At 34.5% G+C, this 17,141-nt stretch overlaps 1 protein-coding gene across 3 annotated transcripts in view; it reads right to left on the bottom strand.

Annotated features, from left to right (window-relative positions):
* LOC136039977 (uncharacterized) overlaps positions 1-16,807 on the bottom strand; it is a 152,268-nt gene extending 135,461 nt beyond the window's left edge. The window contains exon 1 of one of the 3 annotated variants that reach the window (XM_065724034.1): positions 16,714-16,807. The gene's annotated coding sequence lies outside the window, so the exon portion shown is untranslated. Of the gene's footprint in view, positions 1-8,982; positions 9,212-14,886; positions 14,905-16,713 lie in introns of those variants that run through there. The other 2 variants (XM_065724038.1, XM_065724037.1) reach the window with 2 other exon arrangements.
* Between the last annotated feature and the right edge of the window lie 334 nt (positions 16,808-17,141).

Genomic DNA, 17,141 nt, shown 5'->3' with positions numbered 1-17,141 from the left:
GTATTTTCCCCTGTTTTCTAAAATGAGGTAAATTTTCTCAGGCTTGTAACTTTAGATGGGTAAGACTCATTTTGATGAAATTTATATATTTAAAATCAGCATTAAAATGTGATTCATTTTGATGTAACTATTGGTATCAAAATTCCATTTTTTAGAGTTTCGGTTACTATTGAGCCGGGTCGCTCTTTATTACAGTTCGTTACCATGAACTGTTCGATAAAAATAGAATTTTGCACTTCCATGGAAATGGCAAATGCCAATTAATATTTCTTTTTTGCATCATGAGTATCAAAATAATGATTGTATAAAATTAGAAGAGTTCTAATTATACCAGCAATTTTTAGTTACAATGCCCTTTCTAAGTAACGACGGATATTGTTCCAAAAAAGGAGCCATTTTCAACCAAAAACCGCAATTCTGAGCAGAACGCGCTTCAGATCCAGCCGAACTAAAATTTTACACCTTAAAGCAACTAACTGCCAAATTTTTATTTTTTAAGACCTCCGAGTAAATGATGGCATAATAATTATAATGATAGTAATAATAATAAAAATTATGATAATTATAATAATAATAATAAGAAGAAGGAGAAGAAGAATAGTAATAATAAAATAACCCTTAATTTAGAGGAAAATAAAACCTTAAAATAGATTGAAATTACTCTTGGCATGTGATGTGGATGCCGTCCCCCCCACCTCCAATCTTTATGTTTAAGTGTAATCGTTCTTTGTTGAAAACTTAAAAGTAGAATGGAAAACTGGTAATAAGAATATCTGTGAAAAGTTTGACTGTTGTACATGCCTGTTGAATCCTAAATTTAGGCTAGAAATTTAGGCCGAAAATTTTAGGCTAGAAATTTAACTGTCTTTATTCTCACCAAAACATTAAGCACGAGTTATTGTTAGCAAATGCGAATAATAAAGCATATTCAGTCTCAAAGAATGACAGTAACAAAAAAATTTGTATCTGAACCCTTATTTTTGTAGTGTGCAAATACAGTTTTTTTTTTCTTAGTTTCGGTAAATATAACGGTTGGTGTAAATACCGGGGGTTGCAAAAGTTCTCAACACTGTCTGTGTTTATCTTAAGCTTTGAAGTTAATATTTACATTTATATGAAAAACTTGTTCTTCCAGTATATGCTGAATGGTATCAAGATCTGAAAATCGGTATCAAGATAATTCGAGTTTATTCTCGAATTAGTGGTAATGAAGGAGTTCGTGGTAATGAACTATAAGTAAGAAGCGACATGCCACAATATAAACCGAGACTCTAAAAAATGGAATTAATAAATAGATCAAAAGAGTCTGCTTATTATTCTGATTCCAACTATATAATGTTTATTGAGCTTAATATTATCCATATAAGAATACGAGTCTAAGTAAATTAGGGGAAAACAGCCCCTAGTCGAAGAGTTTTCTTTAAAATCACACCATCAGATTCAGCATAACGAACAACCCTCTTTTAGTGGTTTCAAGCTCATATCTGCAAAAAAGCGGAATTTTGTATTTTTTTTTTTTGTAAGAAGAAAGATCACGGATGTGTGTTTAATTGGTGTTTTTTCTCAGGGGTGATCGTATCGAGCCACTGGTCCTAGAACACCGGGAGAGGGCTCATTTGAACGGAGATTAAACGTTCTAGTGATCTTTTTAAGTGACCAAAAAGATTGTAGGGCAAAAAGACACCCTCCTACGTTCCTTTTTTCCAAAAAGTTTGGGACATTGCGATCTAAATTTTGAGACAGCCATTTTGTTCAGCATAATTAAAAGGTCCCAAAAATATGCCTTCGGGAATAATATGACCTCTCACAGCCTCTAAGGATTGGTCTTTAACTTACAAAAATTCATCCATTGAAATATACAGACATATTTCGGAGGGAAGGGGATTTTTTGCTAGGGGACAGTTTTCCGTGGGGAAAATTTCTAAGGGTGAACTTTCCAGGGAAAATTTTGCACTGGGGGATTTGACCAAATTCCTATACGAAATTATTTTTAATTGTCTTACTTTTCTCTTTGCCAACCAACTCAATTTAGCAAGTGGAGCAAGTGGAGATGCTCCGGGGGAAATTTACAGTGTGTTTTGATTTCCAGAAAAAAAACTTCCATGCAAGGAGGGATTTCCGGAATGATTGGAAAAACAACTAGAGCTTATGGTCCTTTTTCAAATGAAAGTATGCTAAGGATAATTTTTTGGGCAAAATCGTTTACAAGAAATTTTACGAAGGGCGGGGGGGGGGGGGGGGTTCAGCGAGGATGGTAATGTAGGATGGTTCGAAAGTAATTTTAAGGGTGGGTGTGTTTTTAGTGGGAGGAAATTTTAATGGAGAATTTTTCAGGTGAGGGGAACGGATTTTTCATAGAGTGTGAGCCAGGTTTACTTATTATTTGAAAAACAATCAGGAATTATAGAAAAATGTGTTTTAACCGAAATTAAGGAACAACATTAAAACTCAAAGCAAATATAAATTATTCCGTATATGAAGGGGTTTCCCCCCTCTTCAACACCTTGCTATTTACGCTGAAGCTTTTTTTAGTACTTTAAAAAAGCTTCATAGTGTTCTAATTAAACGACCCCTATGCTTCAGGAATCGTTCTTAAGGAAATGGAACGGAAATTCAAAGTTTAGCGTAAGCAGTGATTTGTTGAGAAGGCAACTCTCCTCATATACATTAATGATATTTTTAAGTTTTAATGTTGTTCCTTACTTTCAGTTGAAAAAGCTTGTTTCTTTTATTTAATTTCTTATTGTTTTTTGAATAATGCCAGAAAATCTGGCTCTATATCCATGGAAAATTCCCCCTTCCCACAACAATATCTTCTAGACAAATCAATCCAGTGAAAATATACCCTGGACAATTGTCCTTAACATCTCCAAGCGTAAAATTAAGTCGGTTAAGAGTAAACAAGACGTAAAAGAATAATTTCGTAATGGAATCCTGGCAAATTCCCCCATTGTAAAGTTTCCTCCTGAAAAGTTCATCCCCTTGAAAATTCCCTCCATGTGAAAATTACCCCTTGGAAACCCCCCACCACCTGAAAAATGTACGCATACGTCCCAATAACAAATACTGTGAATTTACAATGGACAAACTTTATGGGTTAAATGCCTTTCCCATGGAGTTATGGGGGATCATGTTTTCTCCAAAGGCATAATTGTTGGGCCTTTCAACTATGCTGAACAAAGTGGCTATCTCAAAGTTTTTATCAGACGATTTTGGAAAAAAGCCCCCTGGGACGGGGCCAAGTTGCCCTCCAATCTTTTTGGTCGCTTAAACAGGGCACTAGAACTTTTAATATCTGTTCAAATGAGTCATCTTCTGATATTTTTGGACCACTAGGTTGGTACGATCACCCCTGGAAAAAAACAACCAAAAGAAAACAAATTAACCAAAGTTTGTGATCTTTCTTCTGGCAAAAAATGCAAAATTCTATATTTTTGCAGAAGGAGCTTGAAACCTCTACAGTAGGGTTTTCTGACACGTTGAATTTGACGGTGTGATTTTCTTTAAGACTTTTTGATTTCTAGGGGACGTCTCCCCCTTTTCGAAAATCAGGCAAAGTTTCTCAGGCTCGTAGCGTTTGACTGGTAACACAAAACTTAATGAAATTTATATATTTAGAATCAGCATAATGATTCGATTTTTTTTTATATACCAATTTTTACAAAATTTCGTTTGTTAGAGTTTCGGTTACTATTAAGCCACAGTCACTCCTTACCTATAGTTCGTTACCACAAGATGTTAAAAAGTTTGACTTGAAGGTATGACCCAGTTTTTAAGAACGACTCCTGATCCTGAAACACAAGGTCCGTTTAATTACAATAGGAAGCTTTTTTTAAAAGTGCTATAAACTTTATCGTAAAGAACAAGGTATTTAGGAGGTGGGCAGCTCCTTCATATATGGAATAATATCTTTTAGTTTTGAGTTTTAATGTTGCCCCTTCCTTTCAGTTTGAAATATTTTTTCGTTTTGATTTGATCAAACGGTTAGTGATAACAAACTGTATACAAGGAGCGATGCAGCTCAAAAGTAACCGAAATTCTAAGAATCAGAGCTTTGATAACAATGAGTACATCAAAACAATCGAATTTCAATACTTACTCAAATTGAATTTAATTCATCAAGTTTAATATTACCTATTTAAAGTTAAGAACCTTAGAAAATTTGTCCAATTTCAGAAAATGGGGAGAGGAAACACCCCCCAAATATCAAGTGAGTTTAATGAAAATCACATAATCAGATTCAACATATCAGAGAAACCCTACTGTAAATGTTTCAAGCTCTTTTATACCAAAATGTAGAATTTTGCATTTTTTTCCAGAAGCAAGATCACGGATTTTTTCCCAAGGGTGGTCATAACGAAACAATAATCCTAGAAGATTGGAAGAGGGCTCATTGGATTAGAAATCAAAATGTCTACTGTCCTTTTAAAGTGGCCAAAAATATCGGAGATCAGCTAGCTACCCTCCCATACCAATTTTCCCGAAACATCAGACCAAAATTTTAAGATAGTCCTTTTGTTCAGTAGAGCCGAAATATTCAGTAACTATGTCTTTGAGGATCACTTGACTCCCTACAGCCCCCGGGGAAGGACTGCAAGCTACGAACTCTGCTCATTGTTTCCATATACCACTGGCTATTGGGAAGCATATATATTCTTTTTGGGGGATTTTACTGGCGGGTGGGAGACATAGAAGAATATTTACATTGAGGAATTTTCGTAGGGGAAGGGAATTTTCGATGGAGAGGGACCTGGACTTCCCAGCATTACTTAAAAATGATAAGAAATTTATAAAAAAAAGTTTTCAACTGAAAGTAAGGAGCAACATTAAAATTTAAAACGAACAGAAACTATTAGAATAAGAGGGGGGCTGCTCTCTCCTCAACACCCCTTTCTTTACACTAATTTTTTTTTTTAAACTTTATAATAAAAAAAAGTCAAACAAAAGCGTTAAGAACAAGGTACTGAGGAGAGGAAACCCCCCTCATATCCGTAATAATTTCTGTTTGTTTTAAGTTTTGATGTTGCTCCTTACTTTCAGTTTGAAAACACTAGTTATTTTTTACTTAATTTTCAGTATAAATCTGCTTAACTTTGTTTAATGCCTATTAGAACAATGTTTTAGCATTGCCTGTAGTAAATACCCATAAGCCTTCATTGCATTATTTATTTATTTATTTTTCCTCCAAAGCCTCTTTATATGGAAGAGGTAATCATATTAACTTTGGAGGGAGATCCTTCGATTGCAAATTGAAAGTTGTATTGCCTGTTCACATAGCCAAAGACATTAGAGGGCATCCAGTCCGCATGTCATTTTTAGCTTCCCTCCCTCTAAGGACCTTTGTTAAAAATTTAGAGATATTCATTTTGTTAAAAACAACCAAAAGGTCAAATAGCCATGCCTTAAGGATGGCATAACAATAAAAAGTTTAAACTTGCAAAAAAAAGTTTAAACTTGCAAATACGACCTGATCCTAAGTCTCCAAAAAGGCTAAGAGTATTAAGCTGAAACTTCTAGAACGTTGAAGAAGATTAGTTAATTAATTAATTAATTAATTAAATAAATAAAATCCACTTTGCACAAGCAGGCTGTCGAGAAAGCGCATCGGTTATCTCTCAGGAACGGCTGAGGGTATCAAGTTGAAACTATCACGGTAACGTTGAGGGGATGCTGAAAAAACAAAACTAACTATCTACGCAGTACTACTTGTGACTACCAGTTCTACTTCCACTTACTACTACTTCTCGTGACTCTACTTCTACTTTATTATGACTACCACTCCTTGTTGCTACCACTACTGATTGCGATTGCACCTACTTCTTGTGACTGCTGTTACTACTTCTGACTGCTAATGTTACTCACGACTACTGTTACTTCTTGCGACAGTTAATACTACTTACAATTAATTATACCACTTGCAACAACTGCTATTACTTGTGATTACTACTTTTTCTTGCGAGTACTAATGCTACCTGTGGCTACTACTAATACTTGCGACTACTATTGCTGTTTGCGACCTGCACCTACTACTTGCGCCTACAACTACTTGTGACTTTCGTTAGTACTTATGACTAGTACTACTGCTTGAAGCTATACTACTACGTGTGACTACTGGTACTAATTGCGACAATTAGCACTATTTGCGACTATCACTACTACTTCTGACTACAGGAAATGCTGTAGATCACTACTACTACTTGCGACTACCACTACTTGCTGTTACTACTACTAATTACAACTACTACTACTACTTGCTAATAATTGCCATTACTACTATTGCTTGTGACTACTACTAATGTCAGCGACTGCTACTACCGCTTGCGACTACTACTACTTACGGCTGCTACTACTGCATGCGACTACTTGCGACTAATACTACCACTTGCGGCTACTATTACTATTTTCAGCTACTATTAATTCTACTAGTAGCCACTACTAATACTTGCGACCGTCACTACTACGACTAATTAAGTCGAAACTTTCAGGGAATGGTAAGAGGAATATCGAACTAAATGAAAAGACGTTATACGTATCCAGACTGTAAAAAATACGGATCTACAATTTCTCAGAAAAGGCTTTGGATATTTGTTCAAATTTTTAATGAGTGTTGAGGGGAATTTTGAACTAAATCAAAAGATACTATGTTAAAATAGACTGTCAAAAGGGTGTATCTCCAATATTGGAGGAACAGCAAAAGAAAACATTTATAATACAATATAATTTTGTCTTATATTGTGGTGCCATTATTATCTTAAAATGTTCGCTATTATATTAATATATTCTTAAAATTTTTCTTTCCAATATAAGACGAGAATTCTACTATGTAATATAACCTAATTCTACACTAAATATATTAGGTTAAGATCCTAGTCTGAAATCTTAAGGTTTGGCTGAATTAATATAAACGCAGAAATTTTGTTTGGTCTTTGGATTTATAATTTTGAGTTGTTATAGGATTTTATTTCTGCTCACCTCAATTCTTCATTTGACTCTTTACTTTTCTTTGAAAAATATATTTTATGAATTTCTTTTAAATAGTAAACAAAAGTAACAATAGCTTGCAGTGCCCTGTTTTATGCTTTTAGCCAGTAGGAGTCCGCCGACCCAAACCCCTTTCCCTGGAATATCAATAAGTACATACAAAGCGCCCATCCTTGCCCAATATTCCTTTGAAATGTAACAGCTTGTAGAAACGATGCAAAAGTTTTAAATTCAAGTTAAGTTTTGTGCTAACAGTTTTTCCACTCATACTAAAAAAGAGATATCGTACTAATTTTTTGTTTGAAAAAGTTATAATTGTCAAGTAAAGAAATTTGGGAAATGCAGGTTTTATGCAAACTTTGTTATTACTTGTGCAACATAGGCCTTTCCATAAATTATTTAAGAAAAACTTTTCAAAAAAGAAGTTTTGTAAAGAAAATCAAAGGCCATATTAAACTTAAGACCGGAAGAAATAGAAACCTACAATAACTTAAACTCAAAACCACCAGAAATTGCTATTAAAGAATAAATGAAATCTAAAACAAACAGAAATTAAATAAGTAATCATAGCAAAAAAATATACGACAGGTACTAATATAAATGAATAAATAAACCTTAAAACGAGTAAAGCTTAAATTTAATACACAAATCAACATTAAAACGAAAAAAATATTTTGCTATTGAAGTATAAATGAAACCCAAAACGAACAGAAATTAAATCATAGCAAACCAACATACAATAGGCAAAACCGTATCCAGAGGCGGAGGGCTAGGTGGTTCAACCCCCCCCCTCCGAAATGTTTGTCTGACTCATAAAAATGTAACAAAAATGGATAAAAACAAATTTCTTGCGTTTTATAGGGTTTTTGTGTCCCCCCGAAAAAATTTCTTGCGTAACATCACCCCCCTCCAAAAACAAATCCTGATATGGCCCTGACAATAGGTACTAATATAAATAAATAAATAAATCTGAAAACGATCAAAACTTATACTGAATATGCAAATGAAGCATGAAACAAACAAAAAACACTACAAACAAGAGTTCGGGTTTTGCCTCCTTCTCTCACTGTTAAAGTCTAAGACCTACTCACAATTTTAATTGGAGGCATTTGGGAAAAAGAGGGTGTGGACGGGGGGAAAGGGTGGGTGCAGATGCCCGCAAATCACTTTTGACTCTTAAAAAAATAACTAAAACTTTCAATTTTCAGTCAAATAAGCCCCCCTTTAATTTTTATACGAGCATCCTTTCCATGAGGACTATATATGCCCCTAGGGCATAACTTACAACGCCCACCCCTGGGCCCTGGAGGTTTGTGTGACCCCGGAGTTTTTGTTATCTGATCTTTGAAATATTTTTAACAAAACGGCTATCTCAGAATTTTTATTAGATATATTTGGAAAAAAACGGCGTGGGGGGGTTCTTAGCCCTCCAATCCCCTTTGACTCTTAAAATGGGCACTAGAACTTTCAAATTCGAACTGAATGAGTCCCCTCCGAGATTTATACAACCAACCCTTTCATATGAAGTGCCTCTGGGATCAAAAATAAAAGATAAATGAAAAATTAACATTAGAGCATCTTGGCCTTTACTATAGGGGACGCCATAGCGCTGCCTTTGATGTAAGTCTGATTCTACTGAAATACAATCCTGCTACCTTATACATGACAACCGTCTTCACATCCCTTTGTGCATAGTGTTTCGTTTATAGCTAATACACTATCTGGCTGAATTTTTGCACAAATAAATTTCATGAACAAACAAATCAATTTATTAATTAATTAAATATTACTTTCCTTCTTTTCGCTTTAAATCTGTCTCCACATCCTTTGTAGTACAATCAGACATAGCGTTTATTCCTGTAGTTAACAAAAAAAAAGGAACGAATTCAACTTGACATCTTGCATAAAAACCCAAATTAATCATAGTATATCATTATTGATTAATTGACTATATTTAAATCAAATATTACAATTAATTTAATTATTTTATTTGAATATTACCTTCCTATTTGTTGCTGTTAAACTGTCTCCACATCCTTTGTACCATGATCACACGTAGTTTCTATGCTTTTGGCTAATAAAACTAATTGACCGGATTCAACTTAGCCACTTGTAAAGAAATTCAACTTAATCTTAAATAATTATAATAAATCAAGTAATGTTACTCCAATTAATTAATCAAATAATAGTATTTAAGCGTTACATCTCTACTTTTCCTTTACAACTACCTCCCCATCCTATGTATGACGATCACCCACACTTGTTTTGCTTGTAGTTTAGAAAACTAATTGGCTACATTCAACTTTGAAACTTGTTTAGAATCCCTAGTGATTTTTAAATAATTCTAGTGATGCAAGACAATGATGCCACAGCGAAGATGTAATAGCCCCAGGAAAACAATATTAAGCAGGAATAAAGTAAATCTAATAGCAAATCAATTTTATTCTCCAACTGTTGCCAAATATCATCATAATTTTATTAAAATAAGTAATTAAGTATATCAATTCCAATTTTGTTTTATTGAGCTGGTATGGGCTGAGAAACTAGACATGAATGAATATTCTTAAGCGATCAGTGAACTTACTGGGTCTTACAAAATGTGCTTTTCTATAAACTTCGATATTCAATTGAAATCGTCTATTGCTTCATTTCAGAACCACAACTAACAAATGATTTTTAATTTTAATATGAAAAGGAGGAAATTTTGCCAAATAGAATATTTACTTTAGACAAAGTTTGTTCAAAAATGATAACACTCGATTTGTTTCTAAGCTTTTCGACCGTTTTTTTTTTCTACGTTGCAGCCAAAATAAATATTTCATACTAGGCTTGTGTTATCGGACTATATTCAAGTCCTAGACTATTAATGTTGCTTTCACTCGGCAATTACATCAGTGTATTCTTAGAATCCCAATGTGAAAGCTGCATCTTCTAGCAAAACTGTCCTTTACACTGCCTATCTTGTGTGAGTATGTGCCTCTAATTCTGTCTCCTGTACCTTGGTCCTTGCCGTTTTAAACATGGATATAATTCACATCTATATTTGTGCCTTCACTCCAGGTTTTATGCACCCATCTCAAAACTGTACAAAACTACATAATGACTATCCCTCCACACTTAAAAAAAGTAATTCTATTCTCTAATTCTGGCAATGTTCCAAACTTTAGTCGTACTATGTGTGTACAGCTAGGCGAGAAATTAAATTGTGGTTCAAGTTCAGGTTCGATTTATTCAGTTATCCTATGCGCTTAAACTGAAAAATTACAAGCCTTGTGAGTTTGACACATCAATTTTCAACGGTTAAACATGGACAAAATAAGAAAAATCCCTAATATTTTCATTGAGTTAAATAATAATGGTAATAACAACGAATATAGTTAAGGCGGTTGACAGATTTGCTCTCTCCTCCCTTTTGTTTTTTTAATAATCGAGTTTTCTCTTTTTTTCATCTTTCAAAATTAAATTCCGGATACGAAATTAGCGATTTTTTTTTTCAAATTCCTTTATGGGGAAGTAACTGACTAAGTCTTGCTTCTTTATTTCACAGGTTAGATTAGCTTTCTAACAACACACTAATTGCAAGCTGTAACGTTACTATGGATACTATACATACAAAAACAATATTTAACAAGCACTAATTATACCATAGCTTGAATAAAAAGAAAATTAATGAAGGAGGATTTACGCTTTAACTCCAAAAGAAGGAGTGATTACTACCAGAGAGCAACATTAAATTTTTTCAACTTCTGGGAAGAAAGTCTTTGTTTTTAGCTATTTAATTTTGTTACTGCAGAGAGAGAATTTCTACAATTGAATATGGTCTTCTGTAAACAATTAATTGGAAAAAACAAGTTTTTTTAAACTGAAACAAAGGAGCAACATTAAAACTAAACACGGAAAGAAATTATGACGTAGACGAGGGGATTCGGCCCCTCGTCAATACCTCGCTCTTTACGCTAAAGTTTTTTAGTACCTTTAAAAGAGCTATTTATTCTAATGAAACGGCCTTTGTGATTCAGGGTCATTCTTAAATAATTGGGACAAAATTGGAACTTTAACGTAAAGAGCAAGGTATTGACGAGAGGGAGACCCCCTCCATACATGTAATAGTTTCTGTCCATTTTAAGTTTTAAGGTTGCTCCTTAATTTCAGTTGAAAAAGCTGGTTTTTTAAAATTTAATTTCTGATCTTTTTTTTAAATAATACTGGAAAATCCAACTCCCTCAAATAAAATTCCCTTCTCCCATGAAAAATTCCTCAATAGAAAGTTAGTACCACGTAATCCCCCCTCCACTAGAAAAATCCCCTCAAAACGTCTGCATACTTCCCAATGGCTCACACTATATGTAAAGAATGGGCAAAGTCCAAAACTTGCAGCCCTTCCCTCGGGGACTGTGGGTAGTTAAGTTATCCTCAAAGACATAGTTACTAGATTTTTCGACTACCTTTAAAATAATAGCTATCTCAAAATTTTGATCAAGTGATTTTGATGAAAAATGAGTGTCGAAGGGAGGCTAGCTGCCCTCCAATATTTTCGGTCACTGAAATAGAAAACAAGAACTTTTGATTTCTGATCAAATGAGCTCTCTTTCGATCTCCTAAGATCACTGGCTCGATCACTCCTGGGAAAAAAAAAACAAAAAAAAACACGCATCTGTAATCTTTCTTCTGGCAAAAAAAAATGCAAAAGAAAAATGCATTTGTACGTAAGATATTGAAACCTCTATAGTAAGGTTCTCTGGTATGCTGAATCTGATGGTGTGATTTTCATTCAAGATCATTTGATGTTACGGGGTTGTTTTTCCCCTTTTTCAAAAAATTGGCAAATTTTCCCCAACTCGTAACTTTTGATGGGTACTATTAAATTTGACGAATTTTACATATTTTGAATAAGCATTAAAATTTGGTTCTTTCGATGCACCTGCTGTTATCAAGACTTTGTTTACTAGAGTTTCGATTACTATTGCGCTGCATCGCTCCTTACTTACACTTCGTTACCGCAAACTGTTTGATTAGGTAAAAACTAATTTTTTTTTTCAATTGGAAGAAAGGAGCAGCATTAAAACTCAAAACGAACAGAAATTATTCCGTATAAGAAGGGGTATCATTATTCTGTATATCCATATTTGATAGGACACGACTATTCTTAGCTATGAAGTTTAGTATAGTCCCCAAAGGAGACTCGGGAATCCACAGCCACATGAAGAAATGCAATGGGTTAAGCATTTATAAGAGAAATAAATAAATAAATATTTGGGCAGTTAATGCATTAAGCACATTATATAAATGCTTAAAACCTGATACGAAGATCATGAAGTAGAGTGCCCCTAATATTTGTCTAAAGGACACTTCGTTGGAAAACAAAAGAGCCTTAATAGTCCCATTTTTAGCATTCTCGGCCATTATGGCAATATATCTGGTACCCACCCCCTTTAAAAGTTTATTCACGTATATATGCCAATGCGCATAGTTTGTAGGTATCCAATATAGGTACACTAACTTTTAAATACGTTTCTATTAAAAAAAAAATAAATAAATAAAAAAAAATAATAGGAATCTACCTCAGAATCGATATATAGCTTATTAATGATTTAGATTTCTGCTTAATAATATTGTTCCAAAACATATAATTTCTCACAATTTAGTTTCGTACCAAAAATTTTTAAACTTGCCAATTAAGCCAATGAAGCTTTTTAATATAGTTAAATGGCAAACCATCCTTATGTGATGAGTGAGATTATTGTTTAAAAATTTTTATTTTCGTTGTATTCACTTTCGTGTTTTCACTTCCTTACTTGTAGTTCGTTACCATTAAATTTTACCATTACCATTAAGTAACTTACCATTATAGTTACTTTACAATTACTTTACTTTACACGTTACTTTACAGAAACTTACCATTAAGTTTCAAGAGTTTCACTTCTAAATTAACTACTTCTGCTAATTGATTTACGGTTCGTACGGCATCAAGCCGAGGGGTTCCCCACTGTAAGAAATTATATTCACTAGGTGGCACTTGTCAAGTGTAGCAGAACTGTGCCAAGTGTTTTGAGGGACGTCCCAAGCGCTCTAAGGTCTGTGCCAAACATGTCAGAATTCCACCATACACGTGACGTTCTTAGATGTTCGCTAGATGGTGAAAAGTAGGCAACCCCTAGCATCAGGCTGCCTAATGCCAACGTAACTTTGCACACTTTTTCTCAACCCCAATCTATTCAAAGCCTCGTCTCTTATCCCTCCCTTCTCATAAGTTCCGATTCCTTCAAACCATTTATGATAACCGCTTCCTAACTCATTCAAATGGTTATGTTTTTCTTATCAAACAGTTCGCTGTAACAAACTGTTGTAAGTAAGGAGTGACCCGTCTCAATAGTAACAGAAACTCTAAAAAAAGAAATTTTGATGCCAATAGATACGTCCAAAAAATTGGATTTTTGTGTTGATTTCACATATATAAGTTTCATTAAGTTTAGTCTTACCCATCAAAGGTTACGGGTCTGAGAAACTTCGTCTTATTTTCAAAAAAAAAAGTGAAACACATTCTGAAAGTCATGGAATCTTAATAAATATCACACCATCAGATTCAGCGTATCAGAGCACCCTATTGTATAGGTTTCAAGCTCCCATCTGAAGAAAATGTTGGATTTTGTAATTTTTTTTGCCCAAAAAAAAACACGAACGTACTTTTATGTTTTTATCCTAGGGGGGGGGGGAATCGTTTCAAGCTAGTGGTCCTAGAATATGAGGAGAGGGCTCACTCGAATGGAAGTTAAAAGTTTTAGTGCCCTTTTTAAGTGAACAAAAATTGGAGGGCAACTAGGCCCCTCCCGCGCCCTTTTTTCTCAAAACCGCCTGACCAAAATTTTGACATTGCCGGTTTGTTTAACATAGTTGAAAGGCTTAATAACTATACTATTGGAGATATCATGATCCCCCACAACCCCTGGGGAAAGGTCTTTAAGCTACAAAATTTGCCCATTGTGTACCTATAGTATTTGTTATTGGGAAGTATGACATTTTTCAGATGGGGGAGGGGGTGATTTGCTACTGGTGGTGTTTTCCACCATGGGGAGGGTTGTTTTCAGGGAGTGAATTTTTCAAGGGAAATTTTACACAGGTGGAATTTGCCAAAATTCCTATTCGTCTTATGTCTTGCTTTCTTTTTGCCGACTTAATTTTACGCTTGGAGATATTAAGGGTAACGGTGTGGGGGGGGTAAATTTTCACCAGGATTGAATTGTCTAGAGAAAAAATCCATGGGAAGAAGGGATTTTTCGGTGGAGGTGCAGCCAGATTTCCTGACGATATTTCAAAACGATTAGAAATTATAAAAAAAGAAGAAGTTTGATTCAACTGAAAGTAAGGAGTCACATTAAAACTTGAAACGAACAGAAATTATTTCGTGCATGAGGGGGGTTGCTCTTCTTCAACACTTTGCTCTTTATGCTAAAGCTTTAATTCTGTCCCAATTTTTTAAGAATGAGTCCTGAAACACAATGTTCGTTTAATTAGAGCAATAAAAAGATTTTTATAGAAGTACTAAAAACTTTAGCGTAAAGAGCGAGATGTTGAGGAAGAGCAGCCGCCCTTATATACGCAATAATTTATGTTCGTTTTAAGTTTTAATGTTGCTCCTTACTTTAAGTTGCAAAAAAATGTTTGTTTTTTTTATAATCCTTTTTCATAAGTTTCGATTCCTTCAAACGATTTATGACGTCCTCTTCTCAACTCATCAAACATGTCATCAACTCATCAATTCGTGGTAACGAACTGTAGTAAGGAGCGACCCAACTCAATAGTAACCGAAACTCTAAAAACCGGAATTTTTATAAAAATAGTTACATCAAAAGTATCGCATTTTAACGCTGATTTAAAATAAATAAGTTTCATTAAACTTAGACTTACCTGTCAAAAGTCACAAGCCTGAGAAAATTTGCCTCATTTTAAAAAATAGGGAAACACCCTTTAAAAGTCATAGAATCTTAATGAAAATCACACCATCAGATTCAGCGTATCAGAGAACACTACAGTAGAAGTTTCAAGCTCCTATCTACAAAAATGTAGAATTTTGCATTTTTGCCACAAGACAGATCACGGATGCGTGTTTATTTGTTTGTTTGTTTGTTTTTTTTTCCTCCAGGGGTGATCGTATCGATCTAGTGGTCCTAAAATGTCTTGTGAGGGCTCATTCTAACGGAAATTAAAAGTTCTAGTGCCCTTTTTAAGTAACCAAAACATTGGAGGGCATCTAGGCCCCCTCCCACGCTCGTTTTTTCCCAAATTCACCGGATCAAAATTCTGAGACAGCAATTTTATTCAGCATAGTCGAAAAATAAAATAAATATGTTTTTGGGACGCTTTACTCCACAGTCCCCGTGGGAGGGGCTGCAAGTTACAAACTTTGACCGGTGTTTACACATAGTCATGGTTATTGCGAAGTGTACAGACGCTTTCAGGGGGGATTTTTTGGTTGGGGGAGGGGTTGAAGGTAGAGGGTTATGTGGGGAAAGTTTCCATGGAGGAATTCGTCAAGGGGGAAGAAAAATTCCATGAAGGGGGCGCAGGATTTCTTAGCATTTTTTTAAGGAACAATGAAAAAATAAATATAAAAAGTGTTTTCAACTGAAAGTAAGGAGCAGCATTGAAACTTAAAGCAAACAGAAATTATTACGCATATGAGGGGTTCACCTCCTCCTAATACCTCCCTCAGTACGCCAAAGCAATTTTATTAATTTCAACTATTTATTCTACGGCCTTGGTGATTCAGGGGTCATTCTTAAGAATTGGGACAACATTTAAACTTTAGTGTAAAGAGCGAGGCATTAACCTCGCTCACGAATATGAGGGGGTGAATCCCCTCATATGTGTAATAAAAACATACGAATATAGAAGTTCGTTACAAAAGTTAATTCGTAAGTTACGTATATTTTTACTAATAAAAATGTTCGTAGAAAATTAAAAGTTGTAGTTGCCTTTTTAAATAACCAAAAAATTGGAGGGTAAATATGCCTACTTCCCCTTTTTTTCTCAAAATCGTCCGATCAAAATATGAGAAAGCCATTTTGCCATAAAAATAAATTAATAAGCAAATTTCGTTTCAGTTATTCATGTACGGTGAGCCAAAATCGAAACATGCATTTAAAAAAAAACGTTCAGAAATTAAATAAAAAAACAATTTTTTTTTAACTGGAAGTTAGGAGCGAGATTAAAACTTAAAACAAACAGAAATTACTCCGTATATGAAAGAGGCTGTTCCCTCCTCAACGCCCCGTTCTTTACGCTAGATTTTTTTACTGTTTTGAAAAGTAGACCCAAGTGAAAGAGTCAAACTTTAGCGCAAAGACTGGGGCGTTGAGGAGGGATCTTTTTCCTTACTTTCAGTTAAAAAAAACTTGTTATTTTATTTAATTCAGATAGAACCTGCTTTTCACTTAGTCTTGGACGGTATACCAAATAGCGCAATCGTTGATATTTTGTCTTCCTACAATCATAACTAAAAGTAGTATTGTTCTCCCATCAAAATATAAGTTGAGATAAAATATCAAATATACAAAAGAAAATATTTAGTTTAAGCAAATAATAAATATATAATGTTATAACAAGTTTTTTTGCAAAAAAAAAGTACTTGATATTCAATTTTACACTTTTTTCTCACTGCTTTATCGTCAGCACTCCCGTTTGTAAATTTATAATATTATTATCTGAGCGTAAGCAGCCAATTTAGAAACCCACCTAAACAATCACAATATCCGGGTTGTACGGTGAATACGCGCCTTATTATCCAAAGTGGCTTTCGATCATGAAGGATAGCAGAAAACTAAATTTGTCTCTTCCGAAGATTTCCTAGGATGGACAATGTGTTTGATACACGCCCAGGCGCAGGCCACTTCCAGCCGATCCCAAACACAGGGAATTAATAGGAAGCCGAGCAGTTGAAAGATAGCTTTGACGGCGTAGTTGAACGAGGATCGGAAGGAAATTAAGAGCTCAATTGAGCAAAATACTGACAATAAATTAAATCGTTGAAAGAAAAGACAAGGATATCAATGAGAAAGATTACACACTAGATCAATAAAAGAGATAGGCGAAGCTGGAAAAGTTACACAGCATTGTAGGCGCGGCTACAGTATTTTCATTGCGGGGGGACAAGAGGGGGTTAT

This window comes from Artemia franciscana, chromosome 20 (genome assembly GCF_032884065.1).
Source record: "Artemia franciscana chromosome 20, ASM3288406v1, whole genome shotgun sequence".
NCBI lineage: Eukaryota > Metazoa > Arthropoda > Branchiopoda > Anostraca > Artemiidae > Artemia > Artemia franciscana.
The sequence above is the reverse complement of the archived record's forward strand: the minus strand, read 5'-3'. Positions and strand labels throughout refer to the sequence as shown.